Here is a 14,815-nt window from a genome sequence, read left to right as displayed (position 1 = left end):
TCAGCCACAGGTCCAGAGGAAACTGGTAACTCAAAAGAAAAATAATTAATTTGTTGTATTTAACAAAATATACAAAGAACTGACACATAAAGTTAACTAAATGGGTGCACAACAAATAGTTAACTAAAGAGTCAGACTAATGAAAACAAATTTAAAGATAAAAATCTAAACTACTCACTAATCAATATATAAAGTAATATTAAGGGAAAACAAAAAAACATTACCAATAGTGTCTGCGTGTGACAGTCGGGACAGCTGTCACATTAACCCTGCGAAGGAGAAGCATTGTCCTCGAAGGGGTCGCTTTTCCCACCAGGCATTTTGTAGAGCTAAATGGCTCACAGAGGAGATTATAGGATTTCTCAAACGTGCATGAAAGAATCAAAGCAACACTCCAGGTATGTTTTTGATGAGGAAATAACATTATAGCATGATGTGAAGCGAAAAAGTCAAATAGTCAAGCAACATCACTAGCTGATAAATAATTGATGACATCTGTTAAACAACAGCTAGAATTTAATTAAAATATAGTGTTTATTGTTTTACAATTCGCTTCTTTTTGGTGAAGAACAGCAGTGTGGGTGTGTGTCTGGTGGAAATATATTCAAGATCTCTATTTCACCACTGCATCCAGTGGTTTCACGGCATTAAAAATTTACCCACACTGGTCAATGAGCCAACATGTTACTTACGCATTGCACAACTACAGAAAATTTGCTTAGATTCATGAGTTTCTATGTCCATTGCATCTTAATTTAGCATTTGACAATTCCATGCAACCAGTAATGATTGATGGTTTACTTAAGCTTTTTACTGTATTTGAATAGGAAACATTCTGTCCCTGTTTAAATAAAATGGGACTGCAAATCAATCACTGTAATAGTTGATTTGATATAGTGACATTTACACAATGCAATCAGCTTAAAAAATATATGGCTGTAGACAGTTTGTTTGCTGAAAAGCCCTGATAGACCTTAATGACACACGCAACAATACAGTTTTTATAGTTAGCATGTACATAATGCCCAATCGAAAAGTTTGGGTTAGATTTCTAAATTTTGTCACTGTTGCTCGTCTTCCTGGCAGCTAACAGGATGACAGTCCCTAAGGGAAATCTCCAAACTTCTGCAGATGGCAAGTCCACCCCCACCTGTCTTAATTTTCTTTGACAGGAGTAGAATGTAACAGCACAGGCAAGAGTGAAAAAATGAGTAAAATAAGTAATGATTATTCCTGCAAGGCTGATAGAGCTTGATCAGATTTGGAGGCAGTGTTTCTTTCAAGTTAGTGGCTGGTCTTTGTTTTACAAGAGAACAGTTAATGATGGGGAGTTGGTGATGTTCTGCAGCACACCAAACCCTACAGCTATAGCCAGAGAGAGACATAAATTCATCAAAACATTCCCCCACATGGCTTCCCTTACTCACACACAGCATTACCTCTATATCCTCCCAGCAACGATTGGGTTGCATAGGCTTGGACTCTAATTTAATGTAATTTCATTTATCATTCTGAATTAGATTTCATGTTGCTACTCAATAATTTAAATCCCTTTGAAAGCTCTCTTAGCTTTCATCTAGGATTCAGGGAACAAAAAGAAAAGAGTTCTGGAGGTAGAGGCCAGTGCAGTAACTTTGATTTACTTTTAGGCAACATGTAGAAACAGGATAATTCGAGTATTGTTGCATGAAATTTGTCAGTCCCTAGTGGTTAGCATAAATAAGCAAACAGTTTTATTTATTAATGTCTTTAATGATATCTGAATGAAATTCAAAATCAAACAAAGGTTCATGAAGATTTGATTCATCAGATGCCTTCAATTAGTTTTCTTTGTCAGTTCTCTCTTTGAGTATTGACAACTGACCACTTATTCTCATCATTTTTCACAAAATCTCTAAAACCGTAGCATATAATGATAAACTTTGATAACCAATGTTGGAGGTAAAGGGGGCTCAGTTCTTCCAGGTACGGAGCGTTTCACTTCAGGACAATTTGCAGCTGCCTATCGGTCCATTGGTGACAGGTCATAATGTCAATTGTACGTGCCTGAGAGCAGTAGGAAATCAGGAATGGGGGCAAATAACTTTTCACACAACTGTTGTTTCGTGCGCAGACAAAGCTTATGAAAATATTGTTCTTAAGCTAAGTATTTTGCTTTGAATGATGCTTATGCCTTCTGAGCAAATTTCTATCTTGAGTAATTCTAATATTTTCTGCAAATTAAGAATACATATTAACATGCACATTATTCTTAATGTTATTTGTTGCTGAATATTTGATTACTAGGATATCATTTTCATAATTGATTAATTTAGTTTCTGTGTTACTATTTTGCCAGTGTCTTAAACTATTCATTCAGATGAAACTGCAAAATATCTATTCCACAAACTTATGAACTTCAACAAATGTATAAAATTTGTTTTACGTTGGATCTATGAAGTCCATTTCCACTGTGTGGGTTATGGTCTTAGATGCACCACCAAAACAAAAAAATTAGACACCAATCCTTAAATTCTACAGCCTTAACTTTAGCAGTATGTAAGTAGTATGTAAGGAATCAAAAAGATGCACTTAACTGATTTTATGTTTATATCAAACAACCCTCCTAGGATAATTTGTTGTCATTAGCAACAAGGGCAAATTAACCCTGGAATGCTGCTGCAAAACAAGCAACTTTTCTCTGCTATTTACTGCAAAACCACTGCCTTCTGTGAAATGTCAGCAAGTCCTCATAGATGTCTGGCTTTTTTCAGGATAAGGTTTGATCCAGAGATAAAGTCTCTTTCCTTATCAGTCATGACAGTTCTTGCTTGTTCTACCGCACATAAAATGCAGGCGCATGCCAGGCCGTTCACAGGACACCCTGCTGGCATCAATGGCAGCAGGATTTGTGGTGTGGGATTTTCCTGTTCTCCAGCTTTTGAGCAAAGATCCCTGATGCAAAGCTGTCTTGTTTGACAAGTGTGTGTAAGTAATACCGTTTTTGTGTTGTTCTGTACCTGTTTATGAGTACAAAATGTGTATCTGTCAGCCTTGATGACTTTGGAGAGTTATCTCAAATCAAGAGCATGAGTGCGCTAGAGTACCCTCCACTACTCAATCTTCTCTTCTCATTTTTTCCTTCTACCCATCCATCCTTCCAACCATCTATCTATCCACATAGCACTCATTCACCTCTCTACCTCCCCTTATCCTTCATCCACAGCACAGAGTTAAGACTCCTGGGGAGATTACGTCTCCCTGTCAGCCTCTCTGGCATGATAGGTTGGAGAAGAGTTTTTTTTTTTTTTTCATCCCTCTACACGTGGAAGCTGTCATGATTGCCACTCATCTCTAGTTGTGATTCTTGCACAGTGTGCAGATTCTGCGGGGGAGTCATTTAAAAGTTTTTATTTGACACAGAAGCAAAGGTATGCTGGCAGCAAAAACAGCTGAGGTGTTTTTGCCAATGCAAGCCAATGCATCTTTAGCATTAAACAAAACACCCTACTGTCTACAACATGAACCCCGCCCCCAGAAATTGTTTCTTATTGCTGAGTCATAATGTTAAATAGTATTAGGATGAAATCTATGTAAAGATGGGGAAAGAAACAAATTTTATATTTCAAATCAAGCCATTTGTTGTTATAGTTTTTCTTTGTACAACATTCATGAGATGGATGAATCAAGATTTCAATCCTAGGCAACACAGCACGCCACTACATGTACAAAAAAGATAGACCCTCAAAAAACTCTCAACTTCGCTTTTTCTGAAATATGTCCAGTATCCGAATGCAGTGAGGCCATATTACCCAGTAGGATGATCGTTCCTCTTTAATAGGCTGAACAGCTGATGAAGAACTTAAAAGGGTTAACAATTCATCTTTAACTGTAATCATAATGTGAAATTTAAAACTATATTAATATATAAAAATATGTGTCCATACTATTTTGTACATCGTCTCTGACTTCAGAGGAGACAGTTTCTCACCAGTCATGAACCATGCTGTATGTCACTGCTATTATCTTTACAACTTTTCAGCAGAAAATATACATTCAAGCTGTAAGATTACAACAAACATAAAGTTGTTTGTACAACTTCATTAAGAAATAATTTTAATAATCCCAATTCAAGATTTTTATTTTACAAAATGTTTGTACTGTAGCTAGTTGATTGACAGAAAGTATGCATTTTTTTAACCAACTGATAACGGTCTGTTTTCTTTCCTTGAGAAGCTTAAGTTAAAAATTATGCAGCTTTTTACAGCTCTGCACCATGACTTAAAATTTGGAAATGTTAAAACTTTCTTGACACCTACCTGCTAAAGTTCAACATTGAGAGAAGTCTTTCTTTTTAAAGCACCCACCGTTCTGACATCTGTCTCCTCTGACTGAATATACTGCTTTCTCTAACGAGGTTATTCTGCTCCAAAATGATGCCTCTCACTTTTTGTATTGTGCAACCGAAACTGAGCAGGTACAGTCGAGAGCTGTCACATCTGTTCACACATTAAACAACTTTTTTCTCCCATGGGTCCTCTTTAAGAAAATTTATTGACATAGATAAAGAGTCACTGTACATTTAAATATGTAACTGGAATAAGTTATAGAGTCTCATTGAAAGCTCAGACAAGTGCTAAAACATACTTCTTTTGTTTTTTAAGGCTGGCTTGGCAAAGTAAAACTTGAGAAAACAAAGAACAGCTTGCTTCACTTATTGTGTGAATGCACACACTTGGGAAGCAACAAACCCTGATTTTGGAAGACAGAAAGCCCTCAGAAATACTAGATCGTTAATGCCAAAAATTGTGCTAATTAACCATTGAGATTTCTCAATTTATGCTGCAGTGTGTAAACGTGCAAAGAGACCATATATCGCATTTCATTTGTTACAGCATTCTTTCCATTTTCCTACCACAATCACACTGTCACTGCAAATTTTGTCAAGAAAAAAAAAATCACAGTAGTTTATGCTGATAGGTGTTCTTTCCCACAAACATCTAGAGAGCGCTCTAAATTTTTGACTCGGAAGCACCTGCAATGTCTTCATGAGTCACTCTCATTTTCCTCTTTACTCTGAGACAAACTACTGCAACACCCAAGAAGTTTCTCATGAAGTGAAACTTTGAACGATGTCTAACTCAGTTTTGACAGAATCAATTACAGTCATTTTTTTAAGGAAAGTTCAAAGTGGAATATAGATAGATAGATAGATAAGGGAAGGGAGTGAAACAGTGCAAGAAGCTTACTGGCAGTGATGGTGGTACCAGATGGGAGAGGGAAGAGCTGCCCAGGAGAAGAGCCAGTAAGCACAGACAAGTGGTGCCAGCCCAACTGTGTATAACAGGAGGTCCAGCTATTTAATCAAACCCAACAGTGAAACCACACCAGTGCCAGATGCAATTCAAATCCTCTCATAACCCGAATGCTAATTAGTTTTATATAGGTGTCCCACCATACCCCTTGTCAAAAATATTAGAGTAGCTGCTCCTTAATTTATTTTGTGTAATAAACTGGCTCCATGTGGTCTTTGAAACCACATGGAGAAGGGAGATATGTCAGATATAATTTTGAAAAGATCCAGACAAAAAGTTGTCAAGGCATGCTAAGAGCAATAAAAAGTTCCTTCAGGGCGCCAGATATTACTCAGTAGGTGGTTAGATTCTTTCACTTAATCCAGAACTAGCTTGCAGCTGGCCATTCCTGCTGCTCTGTGTGTGAGATTAAGCTACCAATACAGTTTCAGCCACCCACACACCCTGCAGAGAGAGAGAGAGAGAGAGAGAAAAAAAAAGTAATGCTAACTAATAAGAAAAAAATGCACTGAAGATATCCTTTAGACCTAGCTGGTGAAATCTTCCAGAACTGCCCTGTGGGGGATAAGGAGACAATCCAGCAGAGGAAGAGGCATGCAGTTTGAGCAAGAAATACCTGAAAAACACCTTGATTAAATTCAGAGGTGAGAGATTTTCATCAGTGTGATGCTGCTCAGCGGGGGTGTCGGTGTAATAGTAAGAACCGGGAGTCTCTCCTGTTGACAGAGAGGACACGCTGCTTGTCAGCAAAGTCATCTTTTCTCTGCACAACATCTGCGCTGATTTTGTGCTGCACTGTAAGCAGGTCATTAATCTAAAGCAGGACCACTCCTTATCGCACAGAGCGACAGGCGCTCTCACACTGTGTACACAGAGTGAAAAATAGATGCTTGTGTTTTTTCCATTGACTGTACTTGTCTGTGTCTTTTTCTTGTCCACCTTATCCTTATTAATGGCTCCACTTCATGCCTATGCAAGGTCATTTGAGCTGGCATGGCTTGCTCTCTCTTGAGTGTTCTAACTTCCAAATACTTCCTCCAGAAACTGCACCACACTTCTTGACCCCGTTTTTCTTAGGACCGGCAGCCCCAGTGTTGGGTCGATGCACAGTGGTGCTGATGCTGTGGCATTTCCACAAAGAGATGGATGTTGTGGGGTCTATAAGGCAACATGGTGACATTTACATAAGGAAGAATGGATGCTGTTGGGCCAGAGGGAAAGAAAAGGAGGTGGGAGAGGAGCAGCAGCCTGGTGTTATCACCCCCGTCCACACTGATGCTCCTTGACAGTCATTTTGCCCCTCCTGCCATGAAACAGAGATGGTACAAGCAATATTTTTCTTAACACCATCTGCAGTTCTAGCTCGCATAAAAAGCAAGGTGCTGACATAAGTCATAGGATTTCACTGAACCTTGGATGGAGGTTAATGAATAGATTTGAAAAGTTTTCATATTTTGCGTCAATTTGAAGGGAGAGATGATTGAGACCCAAACCTCCCCGTCTGCCTGCCATCATGGTCAAAGCAGGTGTTTATGAAAAAGTACAGGATGTGCAGAGGGAGTGAATTGTACCAAACCAGAAGCTGAGCCAGCCAATCTTGAAGTTTTTCAATCAAAATAAATACATTTCATATTATGGCAGAATACTGAATACAGGCCAAGGTGTACTGCCCCTGGAAAAATGTTTCAGAACTCAAGAAATTATTAATAAGATGCACTGTGATGTCAGACTAACCTTCTGCTGAATTTTCCAGATTGATGTCTTTTTGTAAAACAAGTGTTATTTATTTATTTATTTAAAAATGTAATTGTCATCTCAGAAAATGTTGATGTTGCATTTTTTGTGCATGAAGAAAAGTTTTAAGAGCTTATTACTTTCAAAAGTTATGAAATGTCAATTTGCTTATGGTAATCAAGCTATCCATCAAACACATTTTTTTTGATTTCACAGGCTTTTATAATTTAGACTTTTTATAATTTACCAGGTTTAAGCTGAACCTTTATTTACTAAGCTGCAAATTCGGTTGGATCACAATCATCATTTCAATTTTAAATTGAGAAAATCACAATAGGTGTGGACTTAACTGGCCCATTCAAACACACAAATATGCTTTGAGCAAATCCATTGTCTTGGAGTTCTTGCATGAAATGGATAAATATCCACTTTTAAGGTGAACCACTCCAGTTTTCAGTCTGTCACACTCTCAAACACGTCTCCCAGCATTGACCCGTAATTAGCTTCACCCATTTTTTTATAAACTCTGTCCACTTGCATGCTCCTGCTAAAAAACTGAAACCATCCTATTTCACATTGTGGATGAGTTCATGGTGACCGATGGTGCAGTGTTTTTCTCAACACATAGCATTTACCACAAAGCCCAAAAAGTTCAGGGTTCTCAACAGACATGGGTCTAGATAAAGTAAAGCATAGAACAACCAGGCTACTTACAGTTATGTGCTTCTTTGCAATGCTCAGTCTCCAAAAATCTACAGTAAATACATTTATGTTTGTAGTTGAAGCATGAATAGATGTGGAAAAGTTTAAGGGATCAACTAATTTACAAAACACTGTTCCACACCAAAGAATGGAAACCACTAATGAAGATTGGTACTGCTCACATGTTGCTTTAATTTATTGGACTAGTATATTTTAAAATTCTGTCCTTTTTTTTCTGTCCAACATGTTTTTGTTATTTTTTACTGGATGCCTCTGAAGATGATCTTGATTGGATATAAAGCAATCAAATTAAAACTTGAGATGAGTTATTAAGAGGCAAGTTTTATTTTTAAAAAAAGGAAAGAAAATATGTTTAAGACTTCACAATAGACAAATCTATTGTATAAGTTTACGTTATTTCTTTGGCACATTCTGTTTTGACTAATGCTGAGTTCACTCAAGACAGCAGGTATTTATTGTAAGACCTATTTTGATTCCTGAATTATAAATGTGTGGCATTTCATCTATAATTACCAACGTGAGAAACATTCAGGTGTTGCAAATTATAACATTATTATCTGTTTTTTACTTGAGTGATTATAACATCGCCAGTGTCTTAATAAGTCCTTATAAGTGTTACATCCAGTGGGAGAAGATGTATCCCAATAACAGAGTGGCTTGTGCAATCTACCATGGCATTCTAATTAGTTCACAATCTTATAATGTACTTGTCTCCCAAGCTGAGGCTTTAACACATCACTAGGTCCAGTTGGTTGGGTTTTTTTTTTTATCTCAGAAAAGTCTCATCAGGTCCATATTCCACTAAGCTTACAAAGCATCACATTAGGGAATTTTTCCCTGCTGAAATAAAAAAAAAAAAAAAACCTCATCTGTGCCAGCAAATTTCCATATTTGCTACTCTGCTGGTTGTGAAACTGCTTGCATTGTTTCTGAACTGGACAGTCAATGTTGATTGCAGCAGAAGGCTGAGGTTTAGTTCCAGCAGTTACCTGGCCGTGATAACAATGGCGAATGGGGATGTATGTGTCTGCTGTGCCCATTTGTTTAAAGCCCATTCTAACTAATTTCATTTTACAGTACTTAATTTTCTTTTTCTTATTAAGACAGCAAAGTGTAACCATTGAGAAGAAGATGGAGAATCTTACTTAGACAATCCAAATCCTAATTTTAGTACTCAGTTGAAATGTTTGATAGACATACATTTGCTTATTATTGTTTTCAATAACCAATTGATGGAATCTGTGGCGTGAAATTTATTACACTTGAGGTTAGATTTAAATCATTTCAACTTGCAAGACCAAATGTGTTACAAGTCTCACATTTGTCCCTTGAGTTTTTAAAGTGTTGTGTTACAATCACAAACATATGTTAAGTATTTTTTCTAAATATCCTACAAATAAGATGAAAAGTATGACAGCATGGGAAGTCTTAAGAAGCTGCAGAGGTATACATAGCTCACAATTCACCAATCTGGTCTTTATGCCAGAGTGGAAAGATGAAAGTTATTGTCGAAGAAAAGTCATTTTACCAGAAGCCATATAAGGGAAAAAGCATAAGTGATTATAATATAAGTGATTATATTATAAGTGATTATAATATAACAAGATGCTTTGTTAGATAAGAACATTGTAACATTGTGCACAGTGAGGAAAATACAACATTCAGTGTAAAACTGACTTTGCATGATATCGTCTTGTGCCTGAAACATGGTGGCATCGTGGTATTGAGTCGCTTTTCATTTGCAGGAATATGGAAGATGGTTAACAAATCAATGGAGATAAATATTGGGCACCTCTGAAAAAGATGTTAGAGGACAACAACCCTAAATCTACAGCAATACATATTATGGAATGGTTAAGTTCAACAGTATGTTCATGAGACTGAACAGTACAAAGTCCAGACTTAAACTGAACTGAGAAACTGTGGTGAGGAACTCTATCTCCAATCTGGCCAAGCATGAGCAACATTGTAAGGAAGCTGCAACTGCAGGGAAAAGTGATTCTCCAAAGTATCGACTCAGAGAAGCTAAATAAAAATATTTTCAGATTATATCAATAATAAAAAAAAACCATATTCTCCTCCTTCCAGGTCATATTTATACACTGCTTCTTGTTAGTTGTCCATTATACTCAATCCCAATCAAATGCATTCCAATTTATACCTAATGTTTTTTTGTTCTATTTATTTCTTATTTTCCTTGGTTGTATGTTTCAGAATGCAAGCGATTGGACACATTTTATGTTATTTGTCCTATCTCAAAAGAAGGGTACGATGCAGATCTTTGGGTTCTGCATCGTACTTTAGAAACACCTTACTTTAGATCTTGAAGTGCTTGGTAAATAGAGATATGAGAGAGAAAAAATAAACAATTGGAAAGAGATGTTAGTTTTTATTTACTCATCTAACAATAGGATTTCTGATTAAACGTCTTGACTTGGTTGAATAAGACCCTATCTGAACAAACAAATGTAGAGGCAGCATGAGGTACCAACATAAGATAAAGCCGTACCAAACAATCTTCTCTGCACAGCTGGATATCATTCTGCATTCTATACTGTAAAGAAAGACAAAAGATGTGCTTTTAAGGCTTCCTGGCTGGAAGTTACACATGTTCTTATAAATCCTAAACCCGTTTTTATGTTGTAGCTACAAAAAAATTATTCTGTTTAACTGTCTGTGGCATATAAATAAATCAGTGACAAAACTAAACATCTGCAAACTTCCCTAAAACACATATAAGTGGCTCCATTTAAAAACATTTCTTTTTGTCATTTGATACGAAACATCTGCAAGTCATGTGATGCATGACAGCGTTATCAATCCCTCTCCCTCACTCTCAAGAGAGGATTTGTGCCCTGAAGACAAACTGCAGTGATGAATCTCAGTAATTGTCTCCCTTCCTCACAACTGTGAATGTGGGGGCTCTGTTCTCAAGGCAAGTAAACCACAGCTGTTTGGATAAATGCAGCAGTGGTTTTCAAAATCCAGAGCAGAAGAACAGCAGTCCCATGTGAGCTCTTATGCCTGTGTCTCTGACAGGTGAACTTAAAGTATTCCTGTTGCAGATTTTGCAGCAAGTGAGCCAAAGGGTCTTTAGCAGCCTTACAAATATTGCTTCTTGATATAAAAATAACTCCTGGAATCACACAAGAAATGGAAAACGTGAACACTGTAGTTTCTTTTATGTGTTTTTATTTGTCACAGCATGCAGACAAAGTTGCACCTGCACAGCACAATAAAGAGTTGTTTCACGTTGTTCTACAGAACTATAGCTGTGTGCATGATACATACTAATGTGACTAAGAAAAACCGTTAAGAGGCTTGTTTACATGGAAATAAACAATGCAGGATTTATACTGAAAACCAGTCTACTTATAAATGTTCAAAATGCATGATAAAAGGTAAGCAACATAAATTGACAATGTATATATTTGTTTTTTTTCACTACAATATTATCACTTGAATCAATTCTAGTTGCCCTTAGGGACCTGAAAACATACCTTATCTTGTGGATTACTCATCAAAGTGTGTATTAAATCAATATAATCAGCAACAAGTAGACATGTAGCAGTTATAATCTACCTGGGACACATGAATTGCATTGAAGTCACATAGAAATGCAGATAGAGAGTGAGTGTAGAGGGTCCTCTGCATCACAAAAGAGATAGTCTATCAGAAGCTATCAGCCTCGTGTGATGAGCTCCTGGTGTGTGGAGCTAATGTGTGCCATGGTGCCAAAGTCTTTTCATTCCTCATTTCACTTAAAAGCCTGCTGCATGTTGCCTCATCACGATGTAGTTTGGATTTCATTCCTACTTCTGCACCTTTCCAATCCATCTCCCTCACCATCAACCACATGTCCTGAATAACTTTTTTGTGAATAAAACATCTCTATGGCACATTGTATGATACATTAATGTGCTTATAAAAGTATGTTTTTCTTTCTTTTGAGTCTATATTGCATTAAAAGTACTGGTTACATTACAAAAAGCAAAATGTAAATGTAGTACTTTGTCCATATAATAGAAAGAAACAGAATGTTCTTGGCTGTTTAACTGGATGTCCTCCTCACTTTTGAAGCTCCTGTGTGGTGATCTTATCTGCTTTTATTTGCTATGATTAAAAATGGATTGTGAGAACTAATGATCTTGCTTCACACTAGTAATAGCTTGGTAAAAACTAAGCTATTACTTTTTCTACACTTTGTTTCATGCAGAGAGTCTGGACCCACAGCTATTGACAAATAATTGCTTGGACTCTATTGAAGTTTTAAATTTTACCTGTGGTGCATGTAATGAGATGTATGACGGTTACTAGCATTGTGCTGTAAACAACCACCCCCCGCTGCAAAAAGAGAAGCACCAAGCTGAATGGGTTGGCTGTTAATGTTAATTCAATATTGAAAGAGCTACCAACAGGACTGATGGCTTTGTTCACTTCCTACTGCCATTGCCAATCTGCAGCATAGATAGACTACAATTCTAAAACAGTACAGAAAATTAACATAACTCTTTTTGCAGATTGGCCAGGTTGAAATTTGAAATCAGTTTGTTATGCATACCAAACAATACAATGCAATGCAGCATTAAGACACATTTAAAAAAATGAAACCAAAACAAAACAAAGGACTCCCACCTGTTGCTAAATTCAAAATTTTAAAATTGTATTACATTGCTATACAATTTATATATCCAGACATTGGCTATAGTTGCTTATGCTAGGCTTCTTTGTTTAATGAATTTTAAAAATCCAACCAAATATCCAGTCAGTGCTTTCCACTTTTTAAAATTTATCCAAAACTTTTTTTTTTAAATTGGCTGCAAGCTATAACCATTAAACTGAAAATTAACTGATGAAATATATCTGTGTTACAATATATGAAATAAATTTTACTTTTTTCTTTTAAAACTGAGCTATACACTTTTTATGCTAATAAAATTAATTGAGATGTACATGTAGTTTTGAACTCAATAAAAATAACAATGACTGGATTGTATACATCACAAGAACAAATGATTAATCTACAAAGGGCATCTAGAACAAAAATGTGATTAATTTTTGTCATGGCATATCTTGTACAACATCCCTAAAAAATGGAGGGTGATTCAAGACTTTTTTTACAGCAATGAAACCCAATAAACACAATTGTGATAAATATTATAATTAATGAACATGTACTTATGGATAAAGTTTTCATCTTTTATGACAAGAAAATTCTTCCAATAATTCCTAAACTCAAATGATTCAGGGTTGCTAACTGTTTGGGGTGTAACAATTGGCCTATGAGACGAAAGCTCCTTAGCCAACTTTGTCTGATTAGCTCTTGCTAGGAAGCCAAATACAGGAACACACCTTCCCACTTATATTTAGTCTCAGCTGAAAAAATGTGATTGTTGGTGACAACTACTGTGACATGCAAGCCTGCTAGCAGGTGCTTGGAGCTCTGTGCCCACTCTCTGAAATGGCCACAAAGGAATATCTGTCAGACCTTGCTGCTGGCAGCGCTATCCACACTCAATGCTATGGGTGTGTGCGCGGGCGGGCGTGTGTGGGGGTGTGTGTATTTCAGAACTCAGGATAGGAAAAGTGTGCGTGATTGTGTGCAGGGAAGGTGAGAGGAACAGACAATGAAACGGTAAATACATGCAGTGTAGTCACACAGGAAGGAGGATTTTCTCACAGCTTTGGCTATACAGCTGCAAGTTGGAAACTGTAGACTTAAATTGTTAATATTCTCAAGGAAAATCCATTTCTGAGCATGTTGTCAAATACGGGTGGAAGCACTGTCTGTTTTGAGCAAAGATTGTATAAAATGCTTATGCGCTGCGTTAGGCATTCACATGGAAATTTTATTGGCACTAGAGAGAAGTGTTCTTGGAATACTTTGCTGCATTTGGTACAAACAGGCAATCAAAGCATTACTGCAAAATGTTAACAAGGAGTGCACCACACTACAGGAAAGTACTAAGAACAGAATACCTTTTTCTTTCACAGGAATTTGTTGTTTCAGAAAAACTAAGGAGGACTATGGGCCATGGAATGACCTCTCACCTTCAGAGGGGCAGAGAATTGTAAAACTACCAAACAGACCGTCTTGGTGATACAACCAAACCAGCAAGAAAAGTTGAAAAATAACAAACTCTTTATATCTTAGATTTGACACTATGCAGGTCTGAAGTCAGGACTCCTCTCTCATAATCATAACTCATGGTGAAGTCCAAAATAACAGATGAGAATCCCAGGTAGATGAACTATTGATAAACTCTATTGAAGCCTGGATGAAATGGAATCATAGTGCCAACCAAAGGATGGTAGCAACTTGGACTAGAGACAGTATTTTAATATACTCAATAACTTCCCTCGGTAATCAATAAAGTTTAATAATAAACTGTGTGTGTAGAATATTGTGGTAAACAAAAACTATTCTAAGCTTATTTTATTCCAGCTATTTCAATCATTTGAATATTATGTATGTGATTAATGCTAAAGGAGTCTTGTTGCCTTCCAGGAATGAAAGAAGCAAACATAATTATTTCAGTAATTTCAAAAGTAAATAATAATGGTTTGTCTGCCTTGCTTTGTTGCTTAAAAAAATAATAAACTCTCCCGAAAGGAAGGAAAAATAACAAAACAGATTGTTTAATAGTTCAAATACAAATGTCACTTGTAATGTAGAGGAGAGACTAACAGCGATTTTACATATGCATTGCTATGCCGGTTTTATCAGCACATGGGTTTTCTTAAAACTTTTAAGAGAAGTTCTTGGACTTTAGTAAGTTTTTCAGTGTAAGAGTTTGGTAGAATAATTTTGATTCTTCTGGCATATCTGTGCTTTGGCTGAAGCCAGCAGACACCTGCCATCAATGAGGCTTGACGTCTGCAGCGAGGTGACCCAAAGCCTTCTATACAGCTCACAAAATCAGCAGTTCTGGTTGCATTTTGAAAAGGCAAGGCTGATCCATCTCAGTAAGGCTCTCAGCTAGATTCCTTCAAGTGCCCAGCAGGGTATGAACTAAGCCTACCTCTAAATTTGAACAACATAATCTTTAATGCAATACTTGTTA

General features: G+C 36.8%; 1 long non-coding RNA gene across 1 annotated transcript; it reads left to right on the top strand.

Annotated features, from left to right (window-relative positions):
• Positions 1–325: 325 nt before the first annotated feature.
• LOC116725312 (uncharacterized) lies at positions 326–14,454 on the top strand. The gene is made up of 3 exons (XR_004340377.1): positions 326–448; positions 13,618–13,621; positions 14,442–14,454. It is a non-coding gene; the product is annotated as an uncharacterized LOC116725312 (long non-coding RNA).
• The last annotated feature ends 361 nt before the right edge of the window (positions 14,455–14,815 follow it).

The sequence above is a fragment of the Xiphophorus hellerii genome, chromosome 9 (assembly GCF_003331165.1).
Source record: "Xiphophorus hellerii strain 12219 chromosome 9, Xiphophorus_hellerii-4.1, whole genome shotgun sequence".
Classification (NCBI taxonomy): Eukaryota; Metazoa; Chordata; class Actinopteri; order Cyprinodontiformes; family Poeciliidae; genus Xiphophorus; species Xiphophorus hellerii.
Note: the sequence above shows the minus strand (reverse complement) of the source record. Positions and strands in the feature narration are given on the sequence as shown.